Below are 16,423 nucleotides of genomic sequence, written 5' to 3' on the forward strand. Positions count from 1 at the left end.
TTCAGAATAAACTTAATACTAAACAATCGATAAATTAATTCGTCCCGCTACACTAAAAATAGAATTTACTCTCAGCTTCGGCTCTATGAGGGACGTGCAAGCAATTATGTTTCTATGCGTGTGAATATACAGACATAACAGCATATTTGAATGTGTTGTTATCCTCTGCTCTGGCAAAGTCTCTGCCTGGCAAGGAAACAATTTTCTTAGTTTTTTAGCCCAGATCACGACCTACCCAAAATTTCTGTTGATATAGGAATGCATTTTGTGTACTGAGTCGATGCAAATATTTATGTAATTTTTTATATTTGAAATTACTAATTAAATTATTATTATTTTTAAGTTTTCAAATTTTTGTTGTTTTCAAAGATACATTTAATTAATTTTTATTCTTTTTATTTTATTATTTTTTGTTCGAATTATAAAGAAAAAAGTACGCAGGGAACTCCGCAAGGAGGCCATTATAATTATAATGGAGTCATAACTAAATATGACCTTCTAGTCGACTTGAAATGTAATTGTATTTTTTAGCACTCTTTTATTTCTTAATTGGAGAGTAAAAATAATATTAATTTAATTTAAAGAATTTAATTTAATTTAATTTCGTTCTTTTTCACTCAATGTACTTCAAAAACGAAGCGACGCAAAGCAGCATCGACCAGCTTTGCTGAAGGCAGACAACAAGCTTCGTAGCTCGTGTCAGCATCAGCAAGCCGCGACGTCGGCATTCGTTCGTCTAGTCTTTGGAGACCGAACAACCAATCGGCACGCATGTCGTACGAAACCTCAAAGGCCAGATAAAAGGCCAGGCTAGAAATTTTGAGTCGCATTCAAATGTATGGGCGTTACTCATCTATAGATATAGGTGCTCCTAGTGCCCGCGAGTTTGTTTCCGATAATCGATAACTTACTCCGTTTCCAAGCAATCGATAAAAATCGATATCGATATCCTGTTAGTTGGGCAATTTTGGTAAATAACAAGAGCTAGAGTCACCAAACTTGACATACAGCTTCTAAAATAGATGTTCAAAGAAGTATGTATCCCCTAGTCGGGACCTCCCGACTAGAACCTCTTACTTGTTTTTCTTGTGTTTGCATGATCATACTACAAAAATTATTTTGCTTTAAAAATGTTTAACCTGTCCTTAAGTACTTTTTGTATTTTATTTTTAGTATCTGATATGACTATAATATCTTTATCTTCTATACCAGTGACTTTATATGGTCCAATATAATGAAAATCTAGCTTGTTTTGTTTTTAATAAAGCTTTATCTCCTAATTTTAATTCAAAACTTATTACTTTCTTGTCATAAGAATTTTATTCTATGTTTGTGCAGTTCAAGCTTTATTCTAGCTGCTTTATATGATTTTTCTTGTCTATATTTCGATTTCTTAGCGTAATCATCTTATAAAGTGGTTCTATACTATTTTTGCTGTTAAAAGGGTTGGTAGGTTATGTGTTTTACCAAATACTAGCTCGTATGGACAATAACTATTTGGGTCGAGTTGGAACTGTAAACGAAGCCATACGTCCCAAACAGTTTGATCAACTGATAAGTATGTTTGTATGTATTCGTTAAAAGTTCTATGACTTTTTTCAACCTTTCCAACTGTCTGGTAGTGGTGTGCGATAGATGTTATATAATTAATTTTTAGATATTTCCACAAGTCATTTATGATTGAATTCTTATCTTTTGCTCCCATGTCCGCAATGAACATGTTAATTGGAACGTACTTCAGAATAAAAGATTCAACTATAGCTTTAGCGTCAGTGTTTGCGATCTTATTTGCAACTGGTATAGCAACTAGTTATTTGGTCAAGTCACATATTAGCGTGACTGCATATTCATCCATTTTCTGACACTATTGGTCCACTACCACTCTGTCAAAAACATTTATAGTTGTATCAATTATGGTCTTATTGTGCTTAGTTGTTTTTGCTTTTTGGCATTTTTGACAATTTCGTATGTACTCAGTTATATCCCGAGTCTTACCCTTCCAAAAATAATGTATTTTGACCTTGGGCAACGTTTTTGTAATGCGTGTGTGACCCCCTTGAATAGGATTATCATGAAATATAGAGAAAACAGCTTATTTTTCATTTTTAATTGGGGTCACCGTGTTGAGTAGCGCTACTCTAAATGTTTTCAATATAAGATTGCCCATTTTTTTTAAACTATCAAGTGAAGTTGGCTGATTTTATGCATATCGTCTTGCATTTCAAGCCTTTGGAAGAACTGACCTAAGACAAGAATTCCATCAATATACAAATCGCTAACATCATATCTTGTAGTAATTTTTTTTTCCATGTTTATAGAAACATACCCTATTTTTTACTTGCATTATCACTACCTTACGTACTTCGTCGTTGTTGATGACTTCAAATACGTTGCATTTTGAAGCTTTTTCTATAGATTGCCTTGACCATTCTATTTCTTTATTTCCTGCGCAGGAATTTTGTCTTTTTTGATATTTGGTAGTGACTTTCTTAATATTTCCTGTAATTTCTTTGAACTTTTGATGGTTATTCTTGATAACGCATCTGCTTAATAATAATCTTTGCCCTTTAGAAACTCGACTGTAAAGTCGTATTCTTCTAACTCAAGCCGCATCCGTGTCAATTTTGAAGTCGGATTGACCATTGAAAGCAAATATGTTAATGGTCTGTGGTCTGTTTTAACTGTAAAATGTTTGCCATAAATATATGGTCGAAAATGTGTAATTGCCCAGTGTATTGCTGCTAATTCTTGTTCTGTTGTACTTTTATTACTTTCTTCCTTAGTAAATGAACGTTATGCATCAGCCATTGGGAGTTGGAATCCATTATGGTTGCTTGCTTACTTGCACCAGTTATTCTTTGCTGAAATCCGGGTATTGTAGTAATATTGGTAATAATGGTAATATATAAGTGCCGATTTGAGATGTTCGAAGGCATGCTGGCAGTCAGCTGTCCATTCGAGCTTAACATCTTTTTTACTTAATCTTGTTATGTGACGAGAGTAGTCGGCAAAATTTTGTAAATTTTAAAACATATATTTTTCGGAACAACCTATAACTATTAAATCATCCATGTCAAGGAATGCTTGAGAGGGTTCGAGTCCAGAGAATGCAATAGTCGTCTTTATCTGAAATGCAAATATTTTGCTCTACCTAGTTGATCTAAATTATCAAACAGTTTTTATACCCTGAACCCATTAAAAATGGGTATACGGGTATATTGTATTTGTGCAAAATCCAAATGTATGTAACAGGCAGAAGGAAGCATCTCCGACCCCATAAAGTATATGTCGGAGCATTGCTATTGTTATTGTTATTGTTATTCGAATTTAAGTACAGCAACATGAATATTGTATGAGTCGAAATTAAAAGAAAGAAGAATAGAGAAAACAGAGTAACTGTCATTGTCGACTTGTATTTCTTATATCATTGAGAGTCGGTGAGAGGACTAACTGTTAATTCTCTCACTGAGTGAGACCCGTGCATAGAGTTGTTGGTGTGCGTGCAGTTCATTGTAAGCTGATTCGTGTAAGGACACGAAGAAAGCGTTGCAAGAAGGAAAAACGGTTACGGCTGGTTTTCGTTGCGTTGCAAGAAGCAAAAGCGGTTACGGCTGGTTTTCGTTGCGTTGCAAGAAGCAAAAGCAGTTACGGCTGGTTTTCGTTGCGTTGCAAGAAGCAAAAGCGGTTACGGCTGGTTTTCGTTACTTTTCGTTGCGCTGCGAGGCAAAGGATTGATGTGGACAGACAGAAGTAAATGGTCTGAGTGAACGGACGTGATTGTGCACTGTGAAGTTTAGAAAAGAGAAGCAAATGCCACCAACAAAGATGCCGGGACTCGCTGCCCAAAGTGTAAAAAATTCTGAACCTACGGCCCCTTCGACATATATATATTCTGGATAAAAATCGATATCGATATCTTATTTTTTGGGCAATTTAGGTAAATAATAAGAGCTGGAGTCCACAAACTTGACATATAGCTTCTAAAATAAATATATATATATCTTTTATGTTGGAAGAAGAGGGTTCAGGGTATCCGCTAGTCGGGAGCTCCCGACTAGAACCTCTTACTTGTTGATTAATCTGACCAATAATCAATTACTTATCGCCATTTCGCATCTTCTGGAAGTGCTTTCTTTGGAACTAGTAAAAGTGGGCTTTTGTATTCTGAAACTGATGGTTCGACCATTTTGTCGGAAAATAATTTGCCTACTTGTTTTCGAATTTCATCTACTTGATTAATGAAATCTATGCCTATTATTCCGTCACATGGTATAGCGAAATTTGGAATTATATAGTTGTCTGCTTGTTGCTCAATTGGGGAGAGGCCTTTGGATTTTATGATTCCTTGACCTATACCTTGAATGTCTATAGTGTTATTCAACTAGATGTCGTTGAAAACATCAGTATCTTCTTTTAAAATTGAGATATCTGCACCTGTATATATTAAGATACCCGTTTCTTCCCTGATTCTACATTATAAAAAGAGTCAAAAATATTGAGATTGAAGTTTATCGATTGAACTTTCATTAATTCTGTGTATCTTAAGGGGGTTATTGGTTATCCGAATTATTTTTGGCTACCGTTACATTGTGTGTGCTATAATTTATAAGTTATTACGATTATAGCCTCTAGATCCTCCACGGCCTCTGTTTCTATTATTATTAACACCGCGGTTGTTATTACCACCACGGTAGTAGCCACGGCTGAGTCGGTTGGCCCTCCTCTGTAGTTACCTCTCCTGCGGTTTCCGCCGCGCTGGGAGTAATTCTGGCAGAATAAGATACTGTTGGACTGCAATGTTCCTTCTGTGCAACTATATACAAATTTTGAAATGGCACCATTCATGTTACTGAATGTGCCTGCCTGCATGATAAGTCTTACGTTATCAATGGAGCAGTTCTTCTCTGGCTTTACAGCTTGGCTTGTGCTATATTTATTGGCCATTTCTGGTGTTAGGCCATCGTTTATAAATGCTCCTTCTAAAGGCTTTTTTTAACTAATCAAGTGTACTGGTTGACAGTTTTGTTTATCTGTTGCAAGTTAAGTAGTTTGGCTGACAATACTTCGACTAATTCGCGCTTTTCTGTGCTTGAAAATTTTGCAATTATTTGAGCGATAGTTTGCTCATTGCTTATCAAGTTTCTCGCATGGCCTTTTAGTTTTGTCTTAATTCGACTGATAGCTGTTGTTTCATGCGAGCTTTTTAGAGAATCAAGTAAATTCAAAGCGTCTATGAAACTTTGCCAATTTTCTGCCTTTCCATCGAGCTCAGGTATAAGTGATGAGACTTATTTTAAAAAATTCGACTACAGGTTGAGCCATGTTTATTTTGTTTATATGTTCCAGATTTTCATCTATCATTGACTCTGCTAACAGTGACTTATCAAATGTTACCGGTGTATTTAACACTGATAGTAGATAAAGCTTGAGATCATACTTGTTATTTAAATGTACCAGATTATCCCTTAGACGCTGTAGAACGTCTGAATTTTGGACTCTGAGTAAACTTGTCATTATGAGGTTATGAGTTGTACCAAACAACATATGTTTGGTTAGTGGTTGTATATATGTCTAATACTGTACTGTACTTAAGTACAGTGAGCAATCGATATGTGCGCATACCACAAAAGCTCAAAAATTCCTTCTTCGTAGGAGCTCGCTTCAAATTAAGCACACACCGATTAACTTTATGGCATTTGATTTTTATATTAAATTCGTCGGTGACTGAATATTTTTTCCAGCTTGGCCCCATCCGATGCTCTTGGCGGTCCCATGTTGGCCCAGTCGGCAAACAGGATTATATTGGCACAATTCAAATTCAACATTTTCAGGTATTTTCCTTACTATTGTTGATATGGCGATGACCTCGTCTCCCCTGTGAAAGCCATCCACTAGTGACATTCAATAATGACTTTACCCACGCGATCATAAAGGATCCAAGCGATCAACTCCGCATCGCCACAGGAACTAATGTACACCTCTATCCTGCGGACGGATTTGCATGGAGAATGTCGCTGATGTCATCACAAATGCAATATACACCTTCCCGGAAATGAAACTAAATAGCCGGCAATACCTTACAGGTCTGCAGCCCCTTGGATAATGCCAAATTCAATACCAATTTGACGTTACCGGGCCTATTTGGATTTTAAACTCCAAAGTGCAGCAGGTACCAAGTCTGTCCCCGTTTGTTAATTGACGACGCTCCAAGCGTCGAATATCCTTTTATATATATAATCTTTCATAATTTTCATAAAGACCTGTTTGAACTGAACATTGCACTTCATCATTCTCTCATTGTCGACCAATCTTTTGTATGCCGCAACTTAACTTTTTCGTGGTTCCATAATAAGCCTATCCGGTAGGTCTGACCTATTTTCACCATGGTTTCTTCGTGTATCTTCTGTGCTCGTGCATCGTCGCTGGCTGCGACTGGTAGCTTCACACTAAATGCGGATCCGCATCATTACTCCATCACCTCCTGGCTCCGGTTCCTTGTTACTGTTCCAAATCCTACGCAAAATTGCAGTTTTACTTAAATTTTCACTTAAAGCGCAGATCAAATGTCGCGACAAGTCAGATGTACCGCTTCCGCAAACAGTGATTAATTGAACTGGATCCGTAACTGTAATTATGTCCATGACCTGATTTTGGTCTCTATAACCAATTCCCTATTGAAGCGATCCTCTTCATTAATATCAGTACCGACAGGTTGTAGCCTTGTTCCCACATCCACGGGAACATTTAGCTGTTATACAGTTCTCCTATTTTACTTTTTATTAATTGTGTTATTTATGCCCTCTCCTTCGTTAAAGCGTGGGCTCTTTTGGGTGGCCGTTGCTTTATCCTATCACTAACCAAACAACATACAGAGTGGACAGTCACAGTGGGGCGATGGGGCCGCTCGTTTTCTGTGTGGCTGGTCCAAAAGTCGCCTTTGTTTTTGTTCGGGTTCATTAAACGGTATCGCTGCCTTTTTTATTTCTTTGCACTACAGGAAACTGCTTTGGCTTACTCTCAGTGCTCTTTCAATCTGTGTATTACCATTGTACTGTCTGTGTGTGTATTTGTCCGCACAAGCAAAAATGCCCGCACATTAAATTTTTGTTAAAAGTCGGTGGCTTTCTTCCCTTTTAAAGGGACAAGTAATATGAAAGAATGAAATGGTTTGTGACGTTGTTCCGAAATTCTTGCATTTTAACTCGTTATCATTGGTAAGGGTACCTAAGCGTTGCCATGCATTTAAAATATTTTGGACTTGCTCTTCTCGCATACTTGCATATTTTATATATGAATAGAAGCAGTTATGCGCTTGTGTGCCTGTTGGTGGTTGCCTCCCTGTCCCTTGCAAACAAGATGGGAATTTTTTGTTATTTCTGTTTTTCGGGCGCTAAACACACCCACACAACCAAATGTGCATGAATCGACAGATCATGGGCGCAAAAGAAAATTTCATTGTTTATAATTATTATTTTTATGAATTTGATGAATGCATGTTGACCCCATATTACCTGCAGCAGCCCGTTGGGCCGAGAGGGTAAAATTTTGGCAAGCACCTGCACCTGAATATGTAGGTCAAGTGAGTGATCACCTAAATAATGTTATGACCAGCGGAAATTAGTTCAAAACTTAAAATCCTAGAATATACTAAATACAAAGGATCGATTATATATTTATAATGTTCATAATTATTGCCCTTTTTATTCAAATTATGCAAGAATCTCGCAACGACGTGGCAACCGTTTCATTCTCTCATATTACTCGTCCCTTTAAAAGGGAAGAAAACCACCGACATTTGACAAAAATTGAATTTGTGGGCATTTTTGCTTGTGCAGACAAATACACACACAGGCATTACAACGGTAAGTACACAAATTGAAAGAGCACTGCGAGTAAGCCAAAACAGTTTTCTACAGTGCGAGGGAATAAAAAAAGCAGCGATACCGTTTTATGAACCCAAACAAAAACGAAGGCGACTTTCGACCAGCCACACAGAAAACGAGCGAACTCTGATTGTCCAGTCTATATGTTGTTTGGTTGGTGATCCTATTCAACTTGGAATGTACTTGATGGATCATATATTAAGCTGGTTGCTTAAACATAGAAACTCCTTGACTGGAGTGGAGACCCAGCCTGTACTGGAGCTACGTTCATGCGCATAAACTTCAAATGATAGACCACGTCTTATCTCCAGCGCAAGTCGCCCTTGCAGTCTCTTATAATAAGAGATGCGATTAAGTTATCATGCCACATGCCAATCGAAGATTCAATTTGAATTTGCCATGTTATTCCCGATGTTAATAGAGTCAGCGTATAAGTAAAAAATACAAGCTCAGCGGTTTTATTCTGTGGAAATGACATAGGTCAATTTTCTGCAGAGTTTTCATTTTCGGCCTTCTAACTCACGATAGTATCACTAACCAAACAACATATAGACTAGACATGAGTACCAGAAGTAGACACAAAATGTATCGGTGGCATCTGGTCCAAAATCGCGGGTAAGGGAGTAAGATATACATATGATGTATTTTTGAACCGCTTACTCTACAGAAAAGTACTTGGCGCACTCTCTTCCATAGGATTTGTGCGATAGAACGGCAACGCTGTTAACTTTTATCTCGCTCGCAAATACTCTCAGCCAACAATGCTTTCTCTTTATGTTTAGCGATCGTTTAAGTGCCTTCTAAAGGGTAGAAATGCCTCAGCATTTGGGAAAAATTGAATTTGTGCGCAGTTTTGTTCGTCGGACAAATACACACACACACACACACATTAAAACGATCCCTAAACATAGAGAGAGCATTGAGAGCTGAGAGTAAGTGCGAGCGAGATAAAAGTTAACAGCGTTGCCGTTCTCTCGCACAAATCATATCGAAGAGAGTGCGCCAAGCAGTTTCCTGTAGAGTAAGCGGTTCAAAAATACATCATATGTATATCTTACTCCCTTACTCGCGATTTTGGACCAGATGCCTCCGATACTTTTTGTGACAACGCTGTTTGTATGTGATGTCCAGTCTATATGTTGTTTGGTTAGTGATAGTATGGAGCTTTAGGTTTAAATAATGGCAACAAGCCAAAAACAATGTGCCGATACATTCGAAAATACTTTCAAAACTACACAATTGATAGCGCATTTCAATCTACAACAATAATGCAAAGGAAAATTTATGTTCATCATTAGAATGAAAAAATGTGTCACATAGTGTTCTTATAAAATTATTGTAGCTTTAGTAGCAAACGCTTTAATTCTAATGTATTTTATTATCGAATAAGAAATATTCATCGATAGCCACATACATACGCTCTTGATGGTACTATGTTGCTAATTCTTGATTGGATGTTGATACTATATGAAATTTAAATGAGAAATTATAGAAGTAACAGATAATTAAACTAACACAAAGATATTTTTATTAAGTGTGTAATGCATTGATTTTGATATATGTATATTGATTAAAAAGTTATAAAAATGACTTGTCGATTAATATATCATCAATTCTATTTCGTACATTTATGTACGGCTACATATTGATGCATTTATTTGCAAATATTCATATGTATATGCTTAAATGGAGTTTAAATTGTGCGCGCTCCATTACATAAATATAAATATATAGCTTATCAACATATATTTATTTACATACGAGTTCAAATAAAATTTTGTAACTATGTAGGAATATATACTAATCTTATTATATATATATATATATATATATATATTTTTTTTTATTATTATATATTATATTATAAGACATGTACCTATAAATATGTGTTGTGTATAAGTATGTATACATACGTATATGTATATGTGTGAAAGGTAATGGATCTTTGAAGATACACATACATACATAAATGTTCAAAGATTTTAGTACAGCCAGTGCGTCGCAATTGCTCGGAGTTCGCTTTTCAGAAATTAAAGCTTTAAAAGCTACCTTTAACTTAACTTTTACGTGAAGCTTAACTAAACAACACGAATCCTTTCAGTCTTTTTTAAGATTCTACCAAGCATAGAGTAATGTGGTTTAATTTTCTACAAAAAAATTGAACAAATCAATTTTATATAGTAAGAGTTTTAAAACATAAATTAGCTCTATCTGTAAATAGTCTGTGTGTGTTAAATTTATACTGAATAATGCAGTTAAATTTTTATTATAATTATATTCATATTGTGTGTACACACAAATTTTTTATTATTGTGTGAATGCATGAATATACATACATACATACATATGTACATATGAAAATCCTTATTGTATATACATATGTATGTACATAAATTACGTGCATTATGAATGAATATGCATTGCAACGCTGTAGGGCCATGTGAAAACAAAATGTACATACGTATACATACTACATTTATTCATATATAAACTGAATTTTTAAATATTGGAATTCCAAATGACCAAATAAATTCATACAGTGGCTTGCGAATGATGTACTTTGTGAGTAGGTGTAAAATCCATATATGTACATCATTTTTTTTTTCTAATGTAAAAACAATTTCTTGACATACTGTAAATATATGTACATACATACATACATATCATTTCTAAAGATACATATGTAAGTATGTATATGAGTACGGACATAGTACCAATTTGTATATATGTATGTACGTACATACATATACATATTTATGTCTATGAAGTTGTCGTCGTATTTAGCTTTGACGATTGAATATTTTTTACGATTGTACGGACGTTTGTTTTGATTGGTACATACATACAATGCCTTTGCACAGTTACAGCCATATAAGTGTTTGTATGTATGTACGTACATAAGTGCATATTCTTACTATTAAAATAAAAAACCCTCTTACGCATTTCCATAAATTTATTTTTCAGTAATACTTATTTATAAAATCGTAAAAAATAAAGTAACTTAATATAGATTAAAAAAAGGCCACAACTAATACGAATGTACCGCTTTAAAATATGTAGTAAGTGTACCGTTTAAGAAAATTTAAATATAATTGAAATTGACAGGTACTAGTTTGGTTACACATAAAAAAATATATGTAAACATCGGCTTATTATACCAGCGGGTTTTGGCCGAAATTGCCCATGGAAAATTTTGGGCTACAAATTTTAGAAATTACTTTGTCACCCAGTTCCCGTCCGCGGAAAATTTAAATTTACCCGCCCATCTTGATTTTCATTTCTTTTTAAAATCTTAATTAACCCTTTGACCCACATTTTCCATTCATTTCACAAGGATCTTTGAAAATAAGAATGAAGCAAATACGATAGTAATAAATAAATATGAAAATTTCCGCCAAATTTCCGGTTTTGGAAATTCATTTTCTCGAAGAACTTTGCAAACGACCTTACATTCGAAACTTCTCTCATGTAGTTAAGATCCAAAACTCTCAGATATTGGCGAAACTGAATTAATTTACACAAAGATCTGAAAAAAGCCATTTCCGTTTTTTTCAAAATCACACGTAAACACGTATTCATTAGGTTCTTAAGTAGGGCTTTAAAAATAAGTTTGAAGCAAATCAGATCGAACTAAAAACTTTTGTCAACACATCTTTGATACGCATTTCCCATTGAGGAAGCTAGGAATGAGTTTTCAATAAGATTCCTAGAATTGAATATCAACTAGAAACTCATCAAATCCTTGATCCCTATTTGGATGGATTTTCCGCTCAAATTAATTTAATAAGAGTTAAGGAACCAAACTTGACATGTAGCTTCTAAAATAGTATATGAATTCAAGCATATTTCATATAATGGCTATCTCCGATCCCGGCTACCACTACATAGCCATAAATAAAGTTAATAAACCAATTTATATTTCCTAAACCAACAATTTCAATGCAAGTGTCTTTTTGGGAGTATAAAATTTTACAATAGCACATTAATATGTACTGCAGAAAATTGATTAAGATTGATAAAGAAAAACACAAAAGTTTTGTGTTTTGGCTGGGCACGTGTTAGTTACAGCTAGCGCAAATTGCAAGAATTTCTGTATACATATTTATACACACACATACACATTCATGCGCACCTTCTCTGAATTTAATAAACAGCATAGCAATTGCGATTGTATTGTTTTCCGTGCTGCTATTTAAATTAGTTTTTTTTCTTATTACGACTCAATTGTTGGAGTGACTGTTTATTGAAGGCAGTTGCAAATAGTGTGGGCTGTTACGAAGCAAACGAGCTCGTAGCGCGAGCTGAATTTGGTGTTTGTAGAAGAGGAGCTCCCGACTAGAGTCTCATATTTTTTCCACTTGCGGACGCTCTTCCGGCTTGGGCGGGTGCGTTAATTAACAATTAGTCATGCAGTCAGAACAGTTTTATATATAGAGATAGAGATAGAGCAAAAGTACCGCTTCCTTAAATAAACAGCTTATCAAGTTGTTTTTATTTACATAAGTGCCCCAAAGTTTTTCTTCCAAAACTTTAAAACTGCGCTCTCGAAGTAAGGGCTCCATTTTAGGTACTCTTTTGGAGATGTCGTCATGTTTATCAGCTGTTGATACATCAGCTGTTTATGGTTATGATACTTTACCATTTTCTACAACATCGATAAAAATCTCGAGGCTATTACTTAGAGGCTAGCAATTAAGAGTTTTTTATTCTCCCAACATTTGATATAGTAGTCCTATATAGAAAGTATTTTGCTCAAAATTAGGGAGTATATTGATACTTATACATGCTGGGTATGTATAAGTTTATTTTACAAGAACTTAAAGCATTAACTTATCGACAGTTATGTGACATAGTGCACGGGTCCGGTTGATGAATGAATATTGACCCCTTATTACCTGAAGCAGCCTGTTAGGCCGAAAGGGTCAACGTTTGGCAAGCACTAGCACCTGCATATGTACATAGGTTATGTGACAGATCACTTATGTTTGTAAATGATTTTAAGACCAGCGGAAATTAGTTTAATAATTAAAATCTATAAATATACGAAATACAAAGGATCGATTATAAATATAAATACTATTATATACATATATATGTATAATTCATCACAATGCCATTATATATTTATCATTTATCAATTCAAACCCAAAATCATAAAAAAGAAGGGCGCGCGTCAGACGCGTGTCAATAATTAAATTTTCCTTTGCGCCCATGATCTGCCCATTCATACAAATTAGTGTGTGCAACCAACAGGCACACAAGCGCATTATTGCCCTATTCATATACAAAATATGCAAGTATACGTGAATGGCGAGTCCAAAATATTTTTAATGCAGACATGGCAAGATTTAGGTACCAACGTTATCGAGCTAAAATGAAAAAATTTCGCATCGACGTGGCAAACCCTTTCTCTATTTTATATTACTCGTACCTTCAAAAGTGAAGATATGCCACCGACTTTTGAAAAAATTGAATTTGTGCGCATTTCTGCTTGTCGGACACACATTGAAACGATCCCTAAACATGAGAGAGCACTAAGAGTAAGTGCGAGCGAGATAAAAATAAATAACGTTGCCGTTCTATCGAACAAATCATACGGAAGAGAGTAAGCCAAGCAGTTTCCTGTCGTGTAAGCGAATAAACAGATATCATATGTATATCTTACTCCCTTGCCCGCAATTTTGGACCAGATACCACCGATATTTTTGTACCCATTTTCCTTCTACAGTCGCGGACAAAAGTATTAAGTTTAATATCATCTCATTTTATTGTATGCCCTATTGGGGTTTCTCGATACTTTAATTCGGTCTTCTGAGCGTAAAATATTAACCTAGCTTTCGTCGGAGAATAGAACATCGTTCCAGTAACGCTTCGATTTAAACTTTTTGGCAGATGCCAATCTCTTCGATAAGTTAATACTCGAAATAAGTGGTTGCGTCTTGCAATTCTCGCATTGCACTCAGCCTTGGTTAGTACCCTCTGTACAGTTTTGAAGCGAATTCCTTTAACAGTCTCTTCTTTAACCTCTGAACCAATTTTTGGGGTTTTCTTGATCTTACGTATTATTTTGGCGAAATGATAACCCATATCCTTTAGTGGGCGGCTGTTCAGCATTTTCTACCGTAAGCTCGTCCGAATGCAAAAAAATATATAAATTTATCCTTAAAGAATTTTTTCTAATATTTTTTTATTTTAAAATAACGGTTCGTGCAGATTTGCATTGACGTGAAAAAGTCTAACCATATCAAAAATAATATTTAAATAACAACATTACATTGAAAATTGCCAACACTTTTGTCCCTATAAAATTACGGGTACTTGGAATTAAATAATTATTAAAAATTAACCATGGCACCAATGCTTATAAAAATAATTGAATTGCTTCCACGAATAGCTAATAATCGCATAAAAATATAAAATTATTAAATATTGGACGGTATATTGGACAAAATCACAATAAGACTTAATAATACTAAATTGCCAATGCTCTTGTCCGTGACTGTATGTATATTTAACGAAAAAGTTTTGAACTTCCGATGAATAGTACTTTTGCTTAATCCACGAAATTCATGCTCTATATAAATTATACATTGCCCTAGATACTAACGATAAAATTAAATTCTTAATTAAATTATTATTATTTGTAAGAAATAAAAAATCAATTAAGAAATAAAAGGGCACATTTGTGTTTTAAAGATATATTTTACTGTTTTATTTTTATTTTAATTATAAAGTACAAATGTCTAAATGGAGGAATAAAAATGTCATTAATTTAATTTAAAGGAATTATATAAATATTTGCATCGACTTATAAATACATATTTTCTATGGAGCCAACTTCGTTACAAAACTTGCTTCCATATGTCAACACAAATTTGGCAGAGCTCATGATCAGCGCTAGAAACCTAAAAAAATTTATTTTGTCGCCAGTCAGGGACTTTGTCAGAGCAGTAATAGCAACACATTCAATTGTGCTGTTATGTTTGTATATTCACGCGTACAAACATATTTGTTTGCACAGCCCTATGAGGGCTGAAGCTGAGAAGCTCTGAAGCTGAGAGTACATTCTATTTTTAAATATTTCGCTCTCCGGCTGTGAAAGCGCAATGATACAGATTTCGTTTTCGTTCTCAATTTTCAAATAATCAAGCTGTATAGTATTTTTTTTGTTGTATGGCGTTACTTATTTTTTTAGTGTTTGTATTGTCTTTGTCTGAACCCTTGTCCGACACCAAATGCAACTAACGCTACGCGCTCGTTAGAGTAACATAGAGAACTTAAAAAAAATCTTTCCTTGGCAGGGTTCGAACACGCAACCGCATTCCTTGCTGCCGACTCTACTCAACAGCCACACTAGCCAAAAAAATAGTTTCCTCAGTAGGGTTCCAACTTTGAACAGACCATGCTGCTTGCCGCCGCCTCTACTCAACAGCCATACCAATAATTGAGTCTAAATGAGAAAAAAAACGCATTAAAATAGCAGAACAGAAATCAATACAATCGCAATTGCAATGCTGTCGATAGAATTCAAAGCAGGCTCGCAGGGATGTGTGTGTGAATATGTGTACAGAAATTCTTGCAATTTGCGCCAGCTGACCTAAACGCGAGGCCAGCCAAATCGAACTATAGATTGTTTTATTTATTTGATTTATATCTATAAGGTAGTAGTGGGGAGATAGTGATAACTATATTATGAAAGATACATTATATATATATATATACTATTCTTGGTGACTATGCTTGGTGACTCCAGCTCTTATTATTTATTGCTCAAAAAACGGGTTTGGATAACGATTTTTATCGATGAGGCGAGTTATCGCAAATAAACTTTTTCTGCGCAGGCACTAGAAGGACCTACAGCTAAAATTTCAAATTATCTTTAGCTGTTATAGGTTCTGAGATCCTTGCTTTTAGACATACAGATGAACGGACGGACAGACAGAATCGGCTCGGCTGTTGATGTTGATAAAAAATATATATAGTTACTTTATGGGTTCGGAGATGATTCCTTCTGCCTGTTACATACATATGCACAAATAATTTATACCTATGTGTAATGGGTGCAGGGTATAAAAACGATTGCACAATACTTTTCAAATTCACTTTACGAGTGCTTCACACTCATCGTACAACTCACGCCTCTATTGTGAAATGTCAAAAATTCGGTGGTTGAAGTTTCGTGTTCGAATTCATAGCCAAGAATGAATGTCAAACATTTTGAAAAATACAGGTCTCTTTTTCGCAACATGCAATAAATGCCTGTTTCAGCGATTTTTGATAGTTGTATGCAAGTTTTATTGTGAATATTAGTCAGACAATTTTTGCAAAGTCCGCAGTTTTTGAATGGTAAACGCGAAGCTATCTTAAAAAATTCTTTTAAAAATTCATTTAAGACTTGTGTGAGACTATTCGGAAATTTGTCTCCTGGGTAGCTAAAAGTTTTAAGAGTAGATCGGTTTAAACTTACAGGAAAATTGATCTGATACATGCTTCACGCTTCATGCTTCAAAGGTCAATCGCATTTTTTTTTCAAATATGTG

General features: G+C 35.0%; 1 protein-coding gene across 3 annotated transcripts in view; it reads left to right on the forward strand.

The window, feature by feature from the left end:
• Positions 1 to 9,853: 9,853 nt before the first annotated feature.
• Positions 9,854 to 16,423, forward strand: part of LOC6635274 (calcium/calmodulin-dependent protein kinase kinase 1) — a 37,419-nt gene continuing 30,849 nt past the window's right edge. For 2 of the 3 annotated variants that reach the window (XM_002058741.4, XM_032440775.2), the window contains exon 1: positions 9,854 to 10,063. The gene's annotated coding sequence lies outside the window, so the exon portion shown is untranslated. The remainder of the gene's footprint in view (positions 10,064 to 16,423) is intronic. The other variant, XM_070210800.1, reaches the window with a different exon arrangement.

The sequence above is a fragment of the Drosophila virilis genome, unplaced genomic scaffold (assembly GCF_030788295.1).
Source record: "Drosophila virilis strain 15010-1051.87 unplaced genomic scaffold, Dvir_AGI_RSII-ME tig00001170, whole genome shotgun sequence".
In the NCBI taxonomy this organism is placed as follows: Eukaryota; Metazoa; Arthropoda; class Insecta; order Diptera; family Drosophilidae; genus Drosophila; species Drosophila virilis.